Genomic DNA, 19724 nt, shown 5'->3' with positions numbered 1-19724 from the left:
CCGTCAAAAGGCCCTTCACGATGGCCAGAACTCGACTCCCACTTTTCTCCCGGGCGCTCTCGTCTGGTTGCTAGTGCCACACCGCACGCCTGGGCTCGCTTCAAAACTCCTTCAGAAGTACGACGGGCCATACCGCGTTCTCGAGAGAACATCACCCGTGAATTACCTGATTGAGGCGCTAACGCCGCCGTCCGACATGCGGCGTCGTAACCGCGAAGTCATTCACGTTCAGCGTCTCAAGCCATATCACGATTCTACCGTCCTTTCAGAAACCTAAGTCGCCAGGATGGCTCCGTTATTTCCGCGGGGCCATTGTAAGGAAGATAACGAACATGCGCGCTGGGTCAGCAGCATCGGCAGCATCAAGCGCGCAGCAGAAGCTCGAGCTCGGGGACTGTGCTCTGTGCATCGTAGAACCGGCGGCAGCTGCGAACCCTAATAAACCTCCATTATAATATATATATATATATATATATATATATATATATATATATATATATATATATATATATATATGTAAACGAGAAGAAAGGGGGTCAACCAAGGGGCCCGATTTGTATTAGTCGTATCATAAGCCAAAAAACACGGGCACGCAGGACAACAAAGGGAAAATTACTTGTGCGTACTAAATGAAATAACGAAACGATAAATTAAGGGAAACAAAAGTGGATGAAAGCCCTATATATATATATATATATATATATATATATATATATATATATATATATATATATATATATATATATATATATATATGAATTATGGAGATTAGTTGGCGCCATCTAAGGGCGTACCAGCATAACCTTGCATACAGTTCATAAAAAGCAATACAAAGCAAAAGGAAAAAAAGGCGACTAGATATTCAACTTAAAGAAGAATAGCGCCACAATTTAGTCTAGACGCATAATATCGAAAATATTCTATACCTCTACGCTGTTTTAGAGATTACATACATATACTATAGCTGATATACAAGCCACGTAACAACAGTCCGAACTCAAGGTATAAATTTTCGATTTAGGCAGAATCGCTTCTTCAAGGTCAAATTCCTGAACGCCAGTATACAACAAGTTGGAGAGCTTATTTGCCGGCGTGCGGCAGGAAGCAGTACGTGGTACGTACAAGAACGCCTCCGTTTAACGCCTTCTCGCTCCAGCGTGTTTGGCGATTTTCTGGTATTTTAACGCGATAGCGTTAAGGAGCTCGTGTCGCAGAAAAGCCGGTGTCGTCGGCGTCGGCGTTTGCGGCGTTGACCGTGAGCGATAAATCACGGCCGGCGCTTCATAAATAAAAAGCAACTTCCAAGATTGGTCCGGTGGGAATCGAACCAGGGTCTCCGGAGTGTGAGACGGAGACGCTACCACTCAGCCACGAGTTCGATGCTTCCAAGCAGTGCAAACGCGCCTCTAGTGAATGCGGTGTTGCCTTCGAAACGAGCCGCGGAAAGTTGTACTGCGGTGCATATCGGTAATTATGAACATGTAACGTACAGAAATCACAATTACACGAGTTGGGAAGTGCGTTTCCGCTGCATTTCTTCTGCGCTTTCCGCACACGCAGAGCCATCTTGCGGCAAACACAGAAGACCCCCTCCTCTCAATGTACGGCGCTGCCCCGACAGGAGGCGCGCCGCGCGCGCATTGGGACCGCTGCCAGGCGCGTCGCGGGACTCCCTCTCCCCTGACGACGCTTCGCCGTGCTCCCGGTTTAGATTACTATCTATCTCTCTGCCCGTGCCGATCACGACGTTTGGCTGGCGTAGATCGTTTCCCCTCCGAGACACCGAGTTCTTTGGTTCGTTTCGTTCGCTCAGGCGCACGTTTCGTTGCCGCGCCGAACGCTGCGTTGCTCGACGCTCACCGCGTGATAGGTGGGCGCTAAGTCCGATGCGGGGCGCATCGTAAGTGATCGCTGTGCCGTAGCGCATTGTCTTATACCCCTTGGCGGGTCGACGGGAACGCTGTCGCGTCCCACTCTTGAAGGCGAAGCTTAAGCGTCCTCCAATTTTTTCTATAATCTTGGCGACTTTGCGAAGGATTTAGCTCTCAAGTGAAAATTCAGAAAACTTTCTACCTTAGCGCGCAGCGACAGATTTTGCCGAGGAGGTAGGATAACAGCGGTTCCTAACCCAACATTTTCGCACAGCAAGGGCACGTTTCTTCTTTCTTGGTATATCTGGATTTATAACATCGTGTTATGAAGCATCCTGAGCTCTCTTCGAAAAGAGCGTCTTCTTGAGTTAGGAAATGTTTCTGTCTTGACTTCCCTTTTTTATCTTCGTTATTCATAGCCTGTTCCTTTACCAGTGCCTCCAGCTAGAAGACTTCCACAGCCACTCTCTCACTTTGCGTTTACCGTACTCTGTTGCTATGTAGCTTACTATACTGGCCAATTCCAATTCCTGGTAAGCTTTCCAATTCCTGGTGCGACGCCTGCTACGCCACTGCCGGCGCTCATGATGGTGGTAGCTGTCAGGGCGCCTTTCCTTCTGTGCAGCAGGAGTTGCCAAGCATGCCATGTCATGCCCAACATGTCGCACCTGCATACAGTTACAACGTCGTCCACGGCGATCTGTCGCAACACGCAATTTTAACGCGACAGCGTTACGGAGCTCGTGTCGGAGAAAAGCCGGTGTCGTCGGCGTCAGCGGCGTTGGCCGTGAGCGATAAATCCCAGCAGGAACTTCATGAATAAAAAACAACCTGCAAGATCGTACCAGGGTCTCCGGAGTGTGAGACGGAGACGCTACCACTCAGCCACGAGTTCGATGCTTCAAAGCGGTACAAAACCGCCTCTATTGAATGCGGTGTTGCTTTAGAAACGAGCTGTTTCTAAGGATCAGGCGTGCGTCGCTTGCTCAGACGCACATTTCGTTGCCGCGCCGAACGCTGCTTTGCTCGACGCTCACCGCGTCCAATGCGGGGCGCGTAGTCGCTGCCCTGTAGCCCATTGTCTTACACCCGTGGGCGGGTCGACGGGAACGCTGTCGCGTTCCACTCTTGAAGGCGAAGCTTAAGCGTCCTCCAATTTTTTGCTGTTGCTGTCAATGCTCCACCCGTCGGGGGAAACTTTGAACAAATCATTTGGAGCGTAACTTTGAGGGCACATTGTCGTCTTGTTGTTTGTGTGCTCTTACATGATACCTGTCTAAGCAAAAAGCTGATATTTTAAACGGAAACTCACTTACATGTCTGTCGGTTAAAACAGTATGTTCCTATACTAGAAGTCACAAAGTGTGGTGGAAATCCTGTATTAGTTATCCTTCGTGAGCCACTTGGTGAAATCGCTGATGCAGCATTTTACAAAAAGGTTCAAGCATTGCCGGAGTCCTAACGGTGGATGAGTGAGATAGTCTGCACTCAACATCATTGAAAAATCGGCTCCAAAGCAGCAGTGCAACCTTATCCTGTTGTCTATGGGATGTAGCGTGATGAGTTCAACATTTGTGCTAACACGTGTTGCGTATTAAGTTATGCATAGTTAAGATTGTATCGTCCCTCGTTTTATATGGAAGCCGCTGATGCGACTACAAGTGCAAAAAATAACTTTACCATATGTATGGTTTTCACGGTTCTTTAAGAACACTGTAGTTCACGAAGCTTATTTTTTTAAGAACATCTATTTCGTTGAAGTACAATCGTATATCAAAGTTTGCGCGTAAAAGGATACGTATTGATACGCTCTGTTTCCGTTACCTTATTTTTTTTATTTTCAGTATTAGCACCTCTTACACTATGCTGCCCGTTTGTTCTTTTCTTATGCGCCGTTTCGATAACTCAGATGTATCGACTCTTGCAGCTGAATAATATCCAAGTGCTATTCGAACGGCTGCCGAATCACCTAATAAACAGCAATAGAACGTTTCGTGTGCTCGAGCTTCCCGTTCTTTATCTGCTCGTTCTAAAGTACACTCCGCTAGCCTGCTTATAGTAAACAAAATAATCCAGGAGGGGGTGGGTAGAACGATCACAAATGAAAAATCTCGCTGCTCGCCCATTTTCGTGAAGTTGTGACGTTGACAGGCAAATGTATCGTCTCTTGTTCTCTCCTCTTTCTGTAACTAGATGAGTGCATGCACTTGCTTAGCTTTGCACTTCTGTGTGTGTAGAGATGGCTTCCAGGTCATAAAGCCCGATGGCTCCGTCCGTTACTAAACCTCTGAAACATATCTAATCTATTCCCAAAGGCAGGAATGGGGGCCCAATTTAATGTTTACTGATATATAAACGACAATATTGTATAAATGGAAGTGCGCTCTAATTGTACTCTGTTCCGTTCTGAGTGTTCATTCACCGCTTTATATCACATCAGATCACATCACTTTATTACCTTAAAGACCCCGGTTAGGGGGTATTACATAAGGGGTGGGTTTACAAATCAAGGTTACAGAGAGTGATCATCATGAGAAACAAATGTAGTTATGTTGTCCGCAAAAGTTGATGAACACGTGATGGCTGCAATGTTCCGGGGAAGGCCATTCCAGTCCACTGCTGTGCGAAGAAAAAATGAGGCAGCAAAAGTAGTGGTGCGAGCACGTGCGCGTGCGATTGAGTAAGGATGGGACGTACGGGGGGATATGCGCGCCGGTGGGATGATATACGGTGCTTGATTGAGCGGACTGTGAAATAATTTGTGGAACAAACAAAGACTGGCGATGCGGCGACGCACAGAAAGATTAACAAGATCAGTTTTACGTGTTAGGGATGATATGCTTATGTCGTATGAATATGAAGAATGGATGAACCTGGTGGCGCGATTTTGTACAGATTCTAGTTCGTTTCTTAAGTATGCTTGATGCGGGCTCCAGATGGGTGCTGCATATTCTAGTTTCGATCTGATGAGTGATTTGTACGCGAGAAGTTTTATGTCTGATGGTGCGTGACGCAAATGACGCTTTAAAAAACCGAGGGATCTGTTCGCGGATGATATGATATTGCTGATGTGTGCGTTCCATGAAAGGTCAGGGGATAAGGTGACGCCTAGATATTTGTATGTTTGAACTTGTTCGACAGTGGAGTGGGAGATTAGGTATGAGAATGATAGGGGATTAAGTTTGCGATGAAAGGAAACGAGCTTGCATTTAGTAGGATTAAGCTTCATTAACCAAAGATCACACCACTGTTGTACAAGGTTAAGGTCATGTTGGAGTGTAGTTTGATCAGAAATCTTTGTAATTGTGCGATAGATGACACAGTCATCGGCAAATAAAGGGATATGGGAGGATACATGTACAGGCAGGTCATTAATATATATGAGGAATAGGAGGGGTGCGAGTACAGATCCTTGGGGGACGCCGGATGTTACAGGGAGGGAGCTGGAGCGACTAGTTCTAATTCAAACAAACTGGGAGCGTTTGTTGAGAAATGCTACGATCCATGCGAAAACGTTCGGGTGAAAATTCAGCTGGGAGAGTTTTAGTATAAGGCGTTTGTGTGATACTGTGTCGAATGCTTTAGCGAAGTCGAGAAAGATTGCATCGGTCTGAAGGTTGAGGTCGAGATTAGAGTAGATCATGAAGAAATATGGCAAGTTGGGTTTCACAAGATAAAGATTTACGGAATCCATGCTGGGAAGGATGAAAAAAATTGTTAGTGTCAAGGAAGTGCATAATGTGAGAGTATATGACGTGTTCCATAATTTTGCATGGGACGCTTGTTAGAGAAATGGGGCGGTAATTTAGCGGGGATTGTTTGTTACCTGATTTGTGGACTGGAATGACCTTGCCCTCTTTCCAGTCGTCTGGCAAGATTCCTGTTTCAAGTGAAAGTGAAAAGAGCATCGAAAAATACACTGCAATAATTTCTTTAGTATTTTTTAACAGTTTTGAGTTAATGTCGTCGACACCAGCCGATGATGAAAGCTTTAATTTGTCAATGAGGGATGAAATGCCAGCGACAAAAATTTCAACAGGGGCCATCATTGGCAGTGTCGCAGTAGGTGGCGTAGGAAAAGGCAAGTCGGCTTCTGCAGTGAACACGGATGAAAACGCGATGTTAAAAGTGTCAGCATAAACAGCGTCGCTCATAATTTCGTCTTTATCGCTTGAAAGTGTGATGTCATGTGTTTGATGCGGGTTAATGACTTCCCAAAATTTTCTAGGGTTAGTTTTTAGAATTGTAGCTAAGTCGTTATGATAAAATGTTTCTCGCGCTTTCCGAATTGCAGTGTAATAAGCGTCTTCCGCAGAATGGTACCTGTCCCATGCACTCGGACTTCCATCACATTTCGCAGTACGAAAAAAGCACTTTTTCTTATTTTCGAGTCTTTTTAAATTTTTACAGAACCATGGTTTATTTTTATTGGCAAGAAAGCTCGCCGTGGGGATGAATTTATTAGTCAGGTCAGTAATTTTGTCTTTAATCACTAGCCAATTGTCATTGAGGGAACGGGAACTGAAATTGGATTGGAAAACAGGCAGAAAATCTCGTAATTCATTATTGATTGCTTCATAGTTAGCCTTATCGTACAAGTGAATTGTTTTGCGGAAGACGGGACGTGTTTGAGGGACGAAGTTAAACGTGGTATGAATGACTTTGTGATCGCTTATTTCTCGTAAATATGCGATAGATTTTAAGCTTTCGGGGTTATTCGTTAGTACAAGGTCTAGAATGTTAGAGGATTCACAAGTGACGCGCGTCGGTTCTGTTACTTGTTGGATGAGGCCAAAGTTGAGACAAACATTGATAAATTCGCTTGCTTCGGAGTTTCCTAAAGTTGGTGAAGCCTGATTGAGCCAATTAATGCTAGGGAAGTTGAAGTCTCCATAAAGGAGGATGTGTGCATTGGGGTGTTTTTTAGTAAGCTGGGATAATATTTCATTAAGTTCGAGGGCGAAATCTGGATCAGTTCGAGGGGGCCTGTAGCATAGCCCAAGTATTATTGCTTCGGGAGGGGCACGACACATTACCCATAGCGATTCCAGTTGTGAAGATGTAATGATTCGAGAGCATGATATGTCTTTGTTAGTGGCGATGAGTACGCCCCCGCCACGTGCATTTTTGCGATCGTGGCGAAAAATGTTAAAGTTCGGCAAGTCACCCAGTGCCTCCGTATCTGAAATGTCGTCATTGAGCCATGTTTCTGTTAGTATCAGTATACTACTGCCGGTTGATTGTACTAGATTAGACAGGAGCACGCGTTTCGGAAGAAAACTACGTATGTTAGTATAAAGTACAGAAAATGAAAGATTCGCTCTTGCGCATTTATGGTGCTGATGGCGTGGTTGCTGACGGCGACATGATCCCTACGATACGGCTTTGACAATTCCTGATGCAGTGTCAAAGATATATCGCTGGGCTCCAATATGCAATGTTTTGTAACGTAATGAAAATGGTACGGATTTGCTCCAAGCAAAGGCAATGAGCTGTTTTCGGGCGGTTCGAACTAGACGCGTGAAGTCTTCCCCAATGCTGAAATTTGTGCCTTTTAGTTTTGGACCGTTTGAGAGGATAGATTCTTTAGTTTTGAAGGATGAAAGCTTCACTATGATGGGTCATTTGCGGTTAGTGGTGTAACGCCCTAGTCGATATGCTCGCTCTATATCTTTGGGCTCGACTATAAGACGAAAGCGTTCAAGACAGTGGCTTACGATTATTTGCTCCGATTGAACGTATGTTTCCTTCGGGTTAGTGTCAGGAAAACCGTAGAATATTAAATTGTTGCGCCGGGAACGGTTCTCGAGGTCGTCAAGGCGCTCTTCAATACCGCACATACGATGGGTTAGTTGACCGGTCTTAGTGCTAATGGCGTCAACTTCTGTTCGGAGAGCTAAAAGATTTTTGCAGAGATTTTCTAAGTCTGTGAGGCGGGTGCTTAGATTAGCAATAGTGCAGTTTGTGCTCGTTAGCTGGGTTTTGAGGCTCTGCATCTCGGATATTAGTGTGGCCTGGCCAGTAGCCAATTTTTTTAGCTCGTCGAGGACGGCTTTTTCAGGACCGGGGTTTGTCTCTATGTCCCCTGATAGCAGTAGCAAGGCGCGTATGACTTCAATACATTCAGAAATAAGTAAAATTCAGCACTGTGGGCTTGGCAGCTGCACCAAAAAGTAATCACTTGATTTTTTAGAAGGAGCTTGATACCAACTACTAACCTGCATGATCAGGATGAACTGGTTAGCGGTCTGTGTGGTGGCACAGCCGCGAAGCCCACAGTGCGCAGTGGACGGTGGTTGCAGCTTTATAGGTTGCGCATATGATGATGTCGACGGCGATACGGTAGCTGGATTAGATTCGATGATCCACTGCGGGGCTGGAGGCGCTGTCAAACGTCCTGAAGCATGAGCGACAGGGAGGAGGCAGACGCTGGGTTCGCTTCCGTTGGCAGCATATTATTATACTCCTAGGACTTCGCGCACCGGAAAGCGGAGGTATCAGAGAAACCATCAATATACTAGAAAACTGTGCCGAACAAACAATGAAGCTCAGCACTCCGGCACGAAGGAGGACAACTTGGAACGTACCGTAAAGGCGTTCCTTATTAGGCGCACAGTGTACGTCAACCTCCACTTAAAGCTCCAAGTCTTAGGGAAAGTCAATATCGAACGCACCAAATCGGTGGTCTTACAACAAGCTATAAGACTTCCCACACGCACAAGACACGGCGTACTCCTAGCCCTACATATGCCCAACACACTCGAAGAACTCTTAGAAACTGGAAAGATAGCTGAACACGAGACTTTCACAAAGCTCTAACTGCAGAAACATGCTGAAAAACTCGACATAAACTACGCATCACAGTACGTAACAACGGTCACCTTTCGCACGACATTGTTAGGCATCTAAGAATACCCCTTATACCTAGGAACATTCATCCTAAACACAAGCAAATACGGCAATAACCTGCTAATGCTACGTAGAAAATATTTCAAGACTCAGTAGGTGGCCTACGTCGACGCGGCAGAGCACATAGCCCACGGCATCATATCTATAGTAATACACTGGCAGTACATGTATATGGTGACCCCAAAGTACACGGCTCGATTCGCACCGAGAACGACGAAGTAGCATAGCCCAGGGACCGGGTATTTCATTCTCAGTAGCTTCCATACAAGCCGAATGCGTAATCAGCCGCACCAAAGCCACCGTTCGCGGGTGGACACCCGGCTCTCTCTTCTCTCCCCGGAAGCGAGGTGGCTCTCGCTTCGGCTCGGGGACTTGCACGTCGAGCCAGTAGCAGTCTCCACAAGGGTCGAAAGGGGATCGCGTGGATGACTGCACAGAAATCCCGACTCACTTATTTTGAAGGGTCCCGAATCGCCCAGCGTACCAAACACTTACTAAGCAACAACCGGTGGCCTGGCCTTTCCTTCAAACTCAAATCAAACCGTATCTTCACCCGGCAGCTTAGAGCCGCTACTACACACGCCAGCAATCGCACAGATCTAAACTATGTAACACTCGTCAGCTCGTCCACGACCAACTCTAAGGCGTCCAGCTGGCCGAGGTCGCCGCCAGAGACGAAGGGCTAATGAGTGCCGTTTAGGCTTGGTATTGTACCCCTAAGCTGTTGAACAATATCCATAGCTAATCTCTCTCTCACACACTTACCTATTAGGGAGGTACTCATAGTCGTTTTTTTCTGTGCCCCCAGCCATTAGAGTAGCATAGCCTCTCCGACTTTAACGTTCTTTGCTGCTATGTCGCTTACTATACGAGTCGCATATTTGCTGGCAAGCTTCCTAGTTTCTAGTGCGAGGCCTCCTACACCACTGTCGGTGCTCATGATGCTAGCGTTCTCAGATGACTGGGAGCTGCGAGGGCGCTGTTCCTCCTGTGCAGCAGGAGTTGCCAAGAGTGCTACGTCGTGAAACGCACCCGCATACAGTTACAACAAAGTCCAAGGACATTTAGAGCAATGCTAGATTTTACTACTCGTATCCATGCATCGTTGCATCGTCCGGCGGGCAACAGTTACCGTAAAACAACTGCGGCTTCAAAACTACTTCAAGAGAACATTGTCCGCTTTAATGTGTGTGTGCTGGTGGTGGTAGTGGTACTGCAGCAGGTGCAGTTAGCCTGGCATACGTAGCCGGCCCTTGTTCCGCCTGAGCCTCCTATTAGGTCCACCGTGTGTGTCACCAGGTGTCGAAGAGGCCGGTGTGTCGGATTAACCGTCTAATTAAAGGCTTATATATTTTAAGCAGAAACTCAAACCCATGTTTCTCGACTAAAAAAACTATTTTGTTAACCTAGAGGTCACGAAGTATGATACAAATAGCATATTGCTATTGCTCCATAAGTCAATGGCTGAAATTGCTGATTAAGCACTTGATGAAAACTCTGATGTGTTCTTGTGGTCATTACAGGGAATGAGAAAGATAGCATGTAGTGAACATTAATGAATGATCGGCTTCATGGCAGCTGTGCAAGACATTCATCGTGCTCAAATAAACTTTTTCCGAAGAGAAGTAGAGCGAGGAATTCCACATATTCGTGAACGTGTGCCATATGTATCCTAGCGCGCAATGGAATCGTCAGTGCATTATTACAACAAAGCAGCTAATGCGACTACAAACGCTAGAAGCGTGATATGCCTTTTTTCGCGTGTGTATAGAAACACTACATCAGTCACAAAGCTTTTTTTATATTGGGGTGCGTTAGGCTAAATACGTCTGCAATCTTTGAAGTGTGAGTTTTTGAATTATTGATAAAATTGCAAAAACATAGTTTGCAGCTGTTTTGAGACGTTATGCTAAACACGTACAAAGTTTACCCGCTTCCCTGGGAAAGTGAAGAACAGCTGACATTTAGGGTTTAGGTGAAAAAAGCGCCGCTTTGGGGGTTACCCTTTTTTCGAAACCTTTAAGCCTCGTGTCTAATTATGCGCTTTAAATGCACATAGCTAATAAACGTCTTCTCGAAGTTCTCATGCGTCACACGAGAGGCATAGTCCGTTTGATAGGTCTTTCTCAGGAATATTAAATGAACTGTATACATTGTTATGCTTAAGAAGCAATGTCGCCCTAATCTGGAATTTCTAGGGTTTCTTCTTTTCATCGTGCCAACGTGAAAAGACGAACTGCAAGACTCTTTTAGTAGTGCTTTTAATTCGACGGACGGCGACGATGGTTTAGAATCACGCATGCGTTGTTTGACTGAAACCCTTCGATTTGTCGAAGCTAAAGACTGTCAGCTAATCCGTAGGTGATAGCTGTAAACTTCTTTGCGAACGAAGCTCGCTAATGCCCGTCACGAATTACGCTTGGCGATCATGATGGCTTAGAGCACAAACCAAATAGCTTTCGGCTGGCTTCAAATCGTCCTTGCAGACGAATCATTCATTGGGTGTTGTGGATAGGCTGAAAAGCATGATAAGATTTAGAGCATGGAATACTGGCTTCTAGAAGAGAATTAGCCAAAACGAAACCACCAACCAAGCTTTCGATTTCTGGTTAAAGTACGTAAGGTTTAACTCGTTTCGTTCTGCATTCTTCGAGTGGTTCACGAATAGGCTTTCAATGCAATTCCGTGGCGCAGACGATAGTTTTGTCTTGAAACAGCGTGCTGTCAATGTGGAGAGCGCAGGTAAGGGTGGAATATATTTTTGTCTTCAGATTCACTGTATTTGCGAATCTAAACCTAAAATAAATAAATATAGTATATATATATATATATATATATATATATATATATATATATATATATATATATATATATATATATATATATATATGCGAAACAGAAAAACACAAGGGGGGGAGATTACACTTCCATCTATGAATTTAGGGGACAAGTCGGCGCCATCTAACGGGGTACAAGCTTAGCCTTGCTTACAGTTCATAAAATGCAATAAAAAGCAAGACGAAAAAAATTGCTACGAGATATTCATTTTAAAAAAGAACAACGCCACAATTCAGTCTAGACGAATAAAATGGAAAATATCCTACGCCTCTACTGTGTGTAAGAGATTGCATACACGTACTAGCTGATATACCTGCCACGTAACAAGACTCCAAACTCAAGGTAGAAAATCGTAGATATAGTCAGAATCACTTCTTGAACGCCAAATTCCTGAACGCCAGTACGTAACAAGCTGGAGAAATCATTTGCAAGCATGTGGCAGCAAGCAGTACATGGCGCGTACAAGAACGCCTCCGTTTAACACCTTCTCGCTCCAGCGTTTCTTGGCAAAATTCTAGTATTTTTCGGTAATCTTGGTGAGTTTGTGAAAGATTAAGCTCTCGACTGAAAATTCAGAAGGCTGTCTACCTTACCGCGCTGCGACAGATTTGGGCGAGGAAGAAGGATGACAACGGTGCCTAACCCAACTTTTTCGCACAGCAAGCACACGTTCCTTCTTTCTTGGTATATCTGGATTTATATCTACGTGTTATATGGCATCCCTCTTCGAAAAGAGCTTCTTCTTGAGTTATGAAGTGTTTCACCCTTGACTTCACTTTTCTTTCTTAGTTTTTCATAGCATGTTCCTTCACCGGTGCCTCCAGCTAGGAGACTGCCACAGCCATTCTCACTTTGCGTTTTACGTTCTCTGTTGCTATGTAGCTTACTATCAATTCGAATTCCTATTCCTGGTAAGCTTTCCAAATCCTGGTGCGATGCCTGCTACGCCACTGCCGGCGCTCATGACGGTGTTAGCTTGCAGGGTGCATTTCCTTCTGTGCGGCAGCAGCTGCCAAGCGTGCCATGTCGTGCTAACAAGTCGCACCCGCATACAGTCAGAACATCTTCCACGGAGATATGTCGCAACGCGAGATCTTGCTGATGCTGTCGATCCTCCACCCGTCGGGAGAAACCTTGAACAAATCATTTTCAGCGTACCTTCGAGGGCACGTTGTCCGTCTTGTGGTATGTGCGCTCCTACATAGTAACTGTCTAAGCAAAGGCGGATATATTTCAAACGGAAACTGAATTACATGTGTATCGGTTAAAATTATATGTTCCTACGCTAAAAGTCGCAAAGTTTGGTGGAAATCCTCTACTAGCTGTTGTTCTTGAGCGACTCACCAGAATCGCTGAGGCACCACTTGACGAAAATCCTCAAGCGTTCCCGGAGTCATTACGGCGGGTCTGTGAGCTAGTCTGCACTCGACATCATTGAAGAACTGGCTCCAAAGCCGTCGGCAGTAGAAGGCCGCCTTGACACTGCCCATTTTCGAGAGCATGTGCTCCATATTCAGTGATGTATAAAGTGATATAGCAAAGGCGCTTATACGACCAAAAGTGCAAAACAACTTTACAATATGTCTGGTTTTCACGGTTTTTAAAACACTATGTCACTCACGAAGCTTATTTTTTCTCAGAAAATAAATTTCCTGAAAGTACAATCGTACATTGAAGTACGCGCGTAAAAGGTGAAGTATTCTATACGTAACCTTTAACTTAACCTTAACTAATGAAGAAAAAAGTAAAGTCAGGAGAGATACGTCTCACGATAACACAAGGAAAAGTTCATTTCGAGGCGAGCTCACGATGCCTTACCACCGTAAGTTATATATCAAGCTCGATGGTTATGTTCGTTACTAAACCTCTGAAACATATTCAATCCATTCCCTAAGGCATGAATGGCGGCCTACTTATAGTTTGTTAATGCTTAAAGGACGGTATTTTTTAAATGGAAATGAGCTGTAACTTTACTAAGCCCCATAATGAGTGTTCACTCACTTATAGTATTCTATGCTCACTTTAGAAAGGTAGATGGTTCTGGCAATAACCAAGAGTAATTATTTTTTGTTGTAAGCAGTGTTTATATTGTGCAGGAGAACGCTTACCTAATTTCACGCAATGTATAATACTTCAGCCGCCAAATGAGGGTTCACATTTTGCAGTGTTGGTCACCTCAATTTCTACAACGCTTACAAAATGTGGCATGTCAAACGGCGACAATACCGACGTTTTTTATAATTTTCCTCTTTCGCATAAGTGTAGAGTTAGAGGCAAAAATAGGGGTGTTGCCGTTTTAAATTATTTCGCAAGCATTACACAAATAAATGCTTAGAAATAGGAGGCAGTGGAAAAAGAAGGGGAAGAGAGGATGATGCAGACGCATGCACCTGCCAGTAGCCCAAGTGACGTCACCGTTGGGTCAACGCGCCATATACATGAGCGTTGTGAGATGCCTTGTGGATGCTAGGGCTCTGTCTCTTCTGCATGGCAAGAGTCGCTCTTGTGTTGCATCGCACCACGTCAAATCGTTGCAGTATCAGGACACCAAGAGGGCAGTTGAAACGCAACGCTTACACTTGCTGTCGCTGTCAGTGCTTCGCTTCGAGGCAAAACTAGTAATCACGACACAAAAGCCACAAACGGCCCACGGTGTTAAATAGCCGGTGTCTGTCGTCTGCAGGAGCGAAGCGGCGCCTACACGTCTCATTTCCATTGGCTGCGACACTACGTCACGAGCTGCGCCTCGACATAGTTACTAGCGGCTTCGACGCCACGTCACGAGCATGCCTCAACCAATCAGAGTGGACAAAAGACAACGCCCGCGGCCGCGATTGTCACGTAGGTCACGGCCCACGGACGGGTAACGGCAACTGTTATTCCTTTACGTCTGGGCTCGGCTTAATTCATATTGGGCGCAAACGTCGGCTTTGGCTGGAATTCAACGGACGGGGAAAATTTTTTATTCTGATCTGACGCCTCGTGGCACCATATCTCCACACCATGAGGAAATTTCAAGTGAGCGAAACTCCCTGGCCACTAACCGAAGGGAGGGGGGTAGGGGGGGGGGGGCATCATGCACAGGAGTCGAGACTGCGAAAAGCGCTGACCGTTCCACCTTCTTACGGTCGCAATGATCTGGTTCATTCATGAGGTTTCGCGCCCGAAAATTCACCGAGGCGAAGAGAGACACCACACCGCACTGGTGGATTCCGTATTTGTTTTTGGCCACATGGACTTCTTTACCGTGCACCTCGGTCTAAGTGCATGACAGTTCTTTTTTTGCATTTCGTCTCTGTAGAAATGCGGTCAGCGCTGCGGGGGTCGATCACGCGACCACGGGCTCGTAAGAGAAATGCCACAGCCACTGCATTTCTGCGGTGGTGGCAACTACCCTAAATGCAAGTAAACGCCGTCAACTTCTGCTCACAGGGTTAACAGACCGACGCTTCATGTCACGTTAGAAGATAACAATGGCATAATCAACGCACACATCTGTAGAATATTTTTTTCCAGGGCTGTGTGTCTCAGGTTTCGTCTCTGGAGAGAATGGCGATATAATCATAACGATGTTCTACCAGAGCATTTTACAGGAGCGACAGAAGCGCATGTACCACGGAAACCATCAAACTACTAGAAAACTGTGCCCAACAAAAAATGAGGCTCATCTTGAGGACATACAAACGTCACTCCGGCAAGAAGGAGGCCTACTTGGAACGTACGTAAAGGCCTTCCATATTAGCCGAGCTGTGTACGTAAATGTCCACTTAAAGTTCCAAGTCTCAGAGAAGATCAACATAGGACGCACCAAATCGACAGTCTTACAACAAGCTATAGTACTTCCCACACGCACGAGACACGGCAAACTCCTAACCCTACATATGCACCACACACTCGAAGAACTCTTAGGAGCTCAAAAGGTAGCGCAATACGAGACACACACAAAACTCTAACTGCAGAAACATGCTCCACAACCTCGACATTAAGTACGCCTCACAGCACGGCGCAAATGCAACCTTTCACTCGTCATAGTGAAGCATAGTGAAGTCCCCACTAGGTCGAGAGGGGATCGCATGGAAAAACTATTAAGAGATCACGACTCACTTCAGGTTTCGAAAGGTCCCGAATCGCCCACAGGACCAAAAACTTAGTAAGCAACAAGCGGTGGCCTAGCGCCTCCTTCAAGTCAATACGTGCCTGAACCAGGTGGCTCATAGTCGCTACTACCCGGGCCAGCATTCGCAAAAAATGCAAATTATGTAACATTGGTCAGCTCGGCGCAAGAGGACCAACTCTGGGACGTCCAGCTGGCCGAGGTCGCCGCCAGGGACGAAGGGCTACTGGGCGCCGTTTAGGCTTCGTCTTGTGCGCCTAACCTGCTGAAAATTGTCTAGAGCTAATCTCACTCTCTCAGTCTTACCTCTTATGTAGGTACTCGTGGCCTGTTTATTTTTACTCTGCCTCCATCCATGAGAGTAGCAGAGCCTCTATGACTTTAAAGTTCGTTGTTCCTATATTGCTTAATACACCAGCCGCATACTTTCTCGTAAGCTTCCTTGTTTTCAGTGTGACGCCTCCTACACCACCACCGATGCTCATGATGCTAGCGTTCTCAGATGCCTGGTAGCTGTGAGGGCATTGTTCCTCCTGTGGAGCAGGGGTTGCCAAATGTGCGACGCCGTGCAACTTGTCGCACCTGCTTAAAGTTTACAGCATCGTTCAAAGACTTCTAGAGCAACGCTAGACTTTGCTATTCGTGTCAATGCATCGTCCGTCGGGCGAAACTTTCACTAAAACAACTGCAGCTTCAAAACAACTTCAAAGGATAATTGACCGTTTTGTGGCGTGTGTGCTGGTGGTGGTGGTGGTATTGCAGAAGGCGGGGTTAGCCTGGCATACATAGTCGGCAATTGCTGCGCCTGACAAACGTATGAGTGAGAGTATGTGTGTCCCCAGGTTTCGAAGAACCCCGTGTCTCCAATTAACCTTCTAACAAAAGGCTGATATATTTTAAATGCTAACTCAAACCCATGCCTCTCGATTGAAACAACACTTTCTAACTCGAAAAGTCGCAAACTATGACAGAAATACCATATTCGTTTCGCTATATGAGTCAATCGCTGAAATTGCTGATGCAGCTCTGCTTGATGAATATACCCAAGTATTTCCCGAGTCCTTACGGTGAATGAACAAGATAGCATGCCGTGAATGTTATTGAATTATCGGCTTCAGAGCAATCGTGAAGTGGCTTACTGTTGCTGAAAGAAAGTTTTGCCTAACACATGTAGAGCGAGGAATTCCACATTTTCTCGAACGTGTGTCATATGTACCCGAATTCACAGTTTTATCGTGGAAGCATTATTACAGCAAAGCAGTTAATGCGACTAGAAGCGCAAGAATCGTGATATGCTTTTTTTCTCCGGGTTTACAGAAACACTGCATCAGTCGCGCAGTTCTTTTTAATGTGGGGCCCGTTAGGCTGAACACGCCGGAAAACATTGACGTGTGCTTCCTTGAAACATTGGTAAAATTGCAAAAAAAAATTCAGCCCCGTTTTAAGCCCCTAAAGGCCGACAAAGTTTACCTGCTTCCCTCTGAAATTGAACAACTGAAATTTCAGATTTAGTTGAAAAAGGCGGTGCTTTAGGGATACCTTTTCCGAAAGTTTTAGGCCTCTTGTTTAATTATGTGCTTTAAATGCACTTTGCAAATTCTTTATTCTTTTTATTCAGTGAGTGCCCCGCTTTTGCCAGTAAGGCGTTACAGCAGGGGGGGGGGTTAACAGAAATAAACGTCTTGTCGAAGTTCTCGTGTGTTATACAAGAGGCATAGTCGGTTTTACCGGTCTTTCTAAGGATTAATAAATAAATTGTATACTTTGTTGTGTTTAAGAAGTAACGCCGGCGAAATATCGAATTTCTGGAGTTTCTTATTTTCATCGAGCATCGTGAAAAGACGAACCACGAGTCTCTTTGAGCAGTGCTTTTGATGCGACAGATGGCGACGATGATTTACAATTAGGCATGCTTTGTTTCACTGAAACATTTCGATTTGTTCAAGCTAAAGCATACGTCAGCTAATCTGTAGGCGATCACTCCAAACTTATTTGCAAACTCGGCTCGTCAATGTCCGCAATGAATTACGCTTGACGATCGTGATGGCTTAGAGTGCAAAGTGAGTAGCTTTTGGCTGACTTCAAACCTTCCTAGCAGGTGAATCATTTCGCTAATTAGGTGTTGATAGTTAGCTGGAAAGTATGATAAGATTTAAAGCATGGTATATTAGCCATGCGAAAAAACTTTGCCAGAAGGAAACCACAAACCGAGAGTTCGATTTGTGGTTCTTCTTCTTCAAGGATTTGTGGTTCTTGATCTCCAAGGTCTAATTCCTGAACGCCAGTACACAACAAGTTGGAGAGATTATTTGCCGGCACGTGGCCGCCAGCTGTACATGGTGCGTACAAGAACGCCTCCGTTTAACACCTTCTCGACCCAGCGTTTTCGGCGAATTTCTGGTATTGTTCTGTAATCTTGGCGACATTGCGAAAGATTGAGCTCTCGACTGAAAATTCAGAAAGCTGCCTACCTTAGCGCGCTGCGACAGATTTGTGCGAGAAGCAAGGATGACACCGGTGCCTAACCCAACTAACGGGTGGATATTTTCGCATTCTGATGTAGCATGTTGCCTGGTTTAAATAGCTTTACCACAGCAAGCGCAGGTTTTTTTCTTTCCTGGTGCATCTGGATTTACAATATTCGTGTTGTAAGGCATCCTGAGCTCGCTTCGAATATTTCTCTCCTGTATTACCTTGTTTTTCTTAGTTATTCATAGGTTGTTTCTTTCCAGTGCCTTCCATTAGGAGACTGCCAGAGCTACTCTCACTTTGCGTTTAACGTTCTACGTTTCTATGCAGCTTACTGTACTGGCCAATTTCAATTACAATTCCTGGTAAGCTTTCCAATTTATACCCGCCGTGGTTGCTTAGTGGCTATGGTGTTAGGCTGCTGAGCACAAGGTCGCGGGATTGAATCCCGGCCATGGCGGCCGCATTTCGATGGGGGTGAAATGAGGAAACACCCGTGTACTTAGATTTAGGAGCACGTTAAAGAACCCCAAGTGGTCGAAATTTCCAGGGTCCTCCACTACGGCGTGCCTCCTAATGAGAAAATTGTTTTGGCACGTAAAAACCTATATTTTAATTTTAATTTTTCCAATTCATGGTGCGATGCCTGCTACGCCACTGCCAACGCTCATGATGGGGGTAACTGACAGGGCGCCTTTCCTTCTGTGCAGCAGGAGTTGCCATGCGTGCCACGTCGAGCCAACATGTGGCACCCGCATACAGTTACAACATCGTCCGCGGAGATCTGCCGCAACGCTAGATCTTGCTGTTGCTGTCACTGCTCCACCCGTCGGGATAAATGTTGAACAAATTATTTGCAGTGTAACTTTGACGGCACATTGTCCGTCTTGTTGTTTGTGTGTTCCTACATGACAACAGTGTACGCAGTGGCTGATATATTTCAAACGGAAAGTAAATTGCAAGTCTACAGCTTAAAATAATATGCTTCTACTCTAAATGTCATATTGTGCCACTAAAATCCCCTATCAGTTATCGTTCTTAAACCACTCGTCGAAAGAGCTGACGCAGAATTTGAATAAAATGCTCAAGCGTTGCCGGATTCCTTACGCTGGATCACTTAGCTAGTCTGCACTCGACCGCATTGAAGAATCGGCTCCAATACAGGTAATGCGTCAGTATCCGAGCGTGTGATGTCGCATGAGAAACTGAACATTTTTGAGAGCTTGTGCTCTGTATCGTCCCTGGTTTTACAGCGAAGGCGCTTTGACCACAAGTGCAACAAGGCTTTACCATATGTCTGGTTTTAAAGGATTTTACAAACAATATGTCACTCACGAAGGTTATTTTTTGAGAAGATGAATTTCGTTGAAGTACGATCATATATCCAAGTACACGCGTAAAAGGTTAACTATTTTACACGCTATGTTTCCGTGGGCCTTTTCCTTCATTTTCGGTATCAGCACCTCTTACACTATGCTCCTGCTTTCTTCTTTTTTTTTGTGCGCCTTTTCAACAATAAAATG

This window comes from Dermacentor albipictus, chromosome 6 (assembly GCF_038994185.2).
Source record: "Dermacentor albipictus isolate Rhodes 1998 colony chromosome 6, USDA_Dalb.pri_finalv2, whole genome shotgun sequence".
Lineage (NCBI taxonomy): Eukaryota > Metazoa > Arthropoda > Arachnida > Ixodida > Ixodidae > Dermacentor > Dermacentor albipictus.
The sequence above is the reverse complement of the archived record's forward strand: the minus strand, read 5'-3'. Positions refer to the sequence as shown.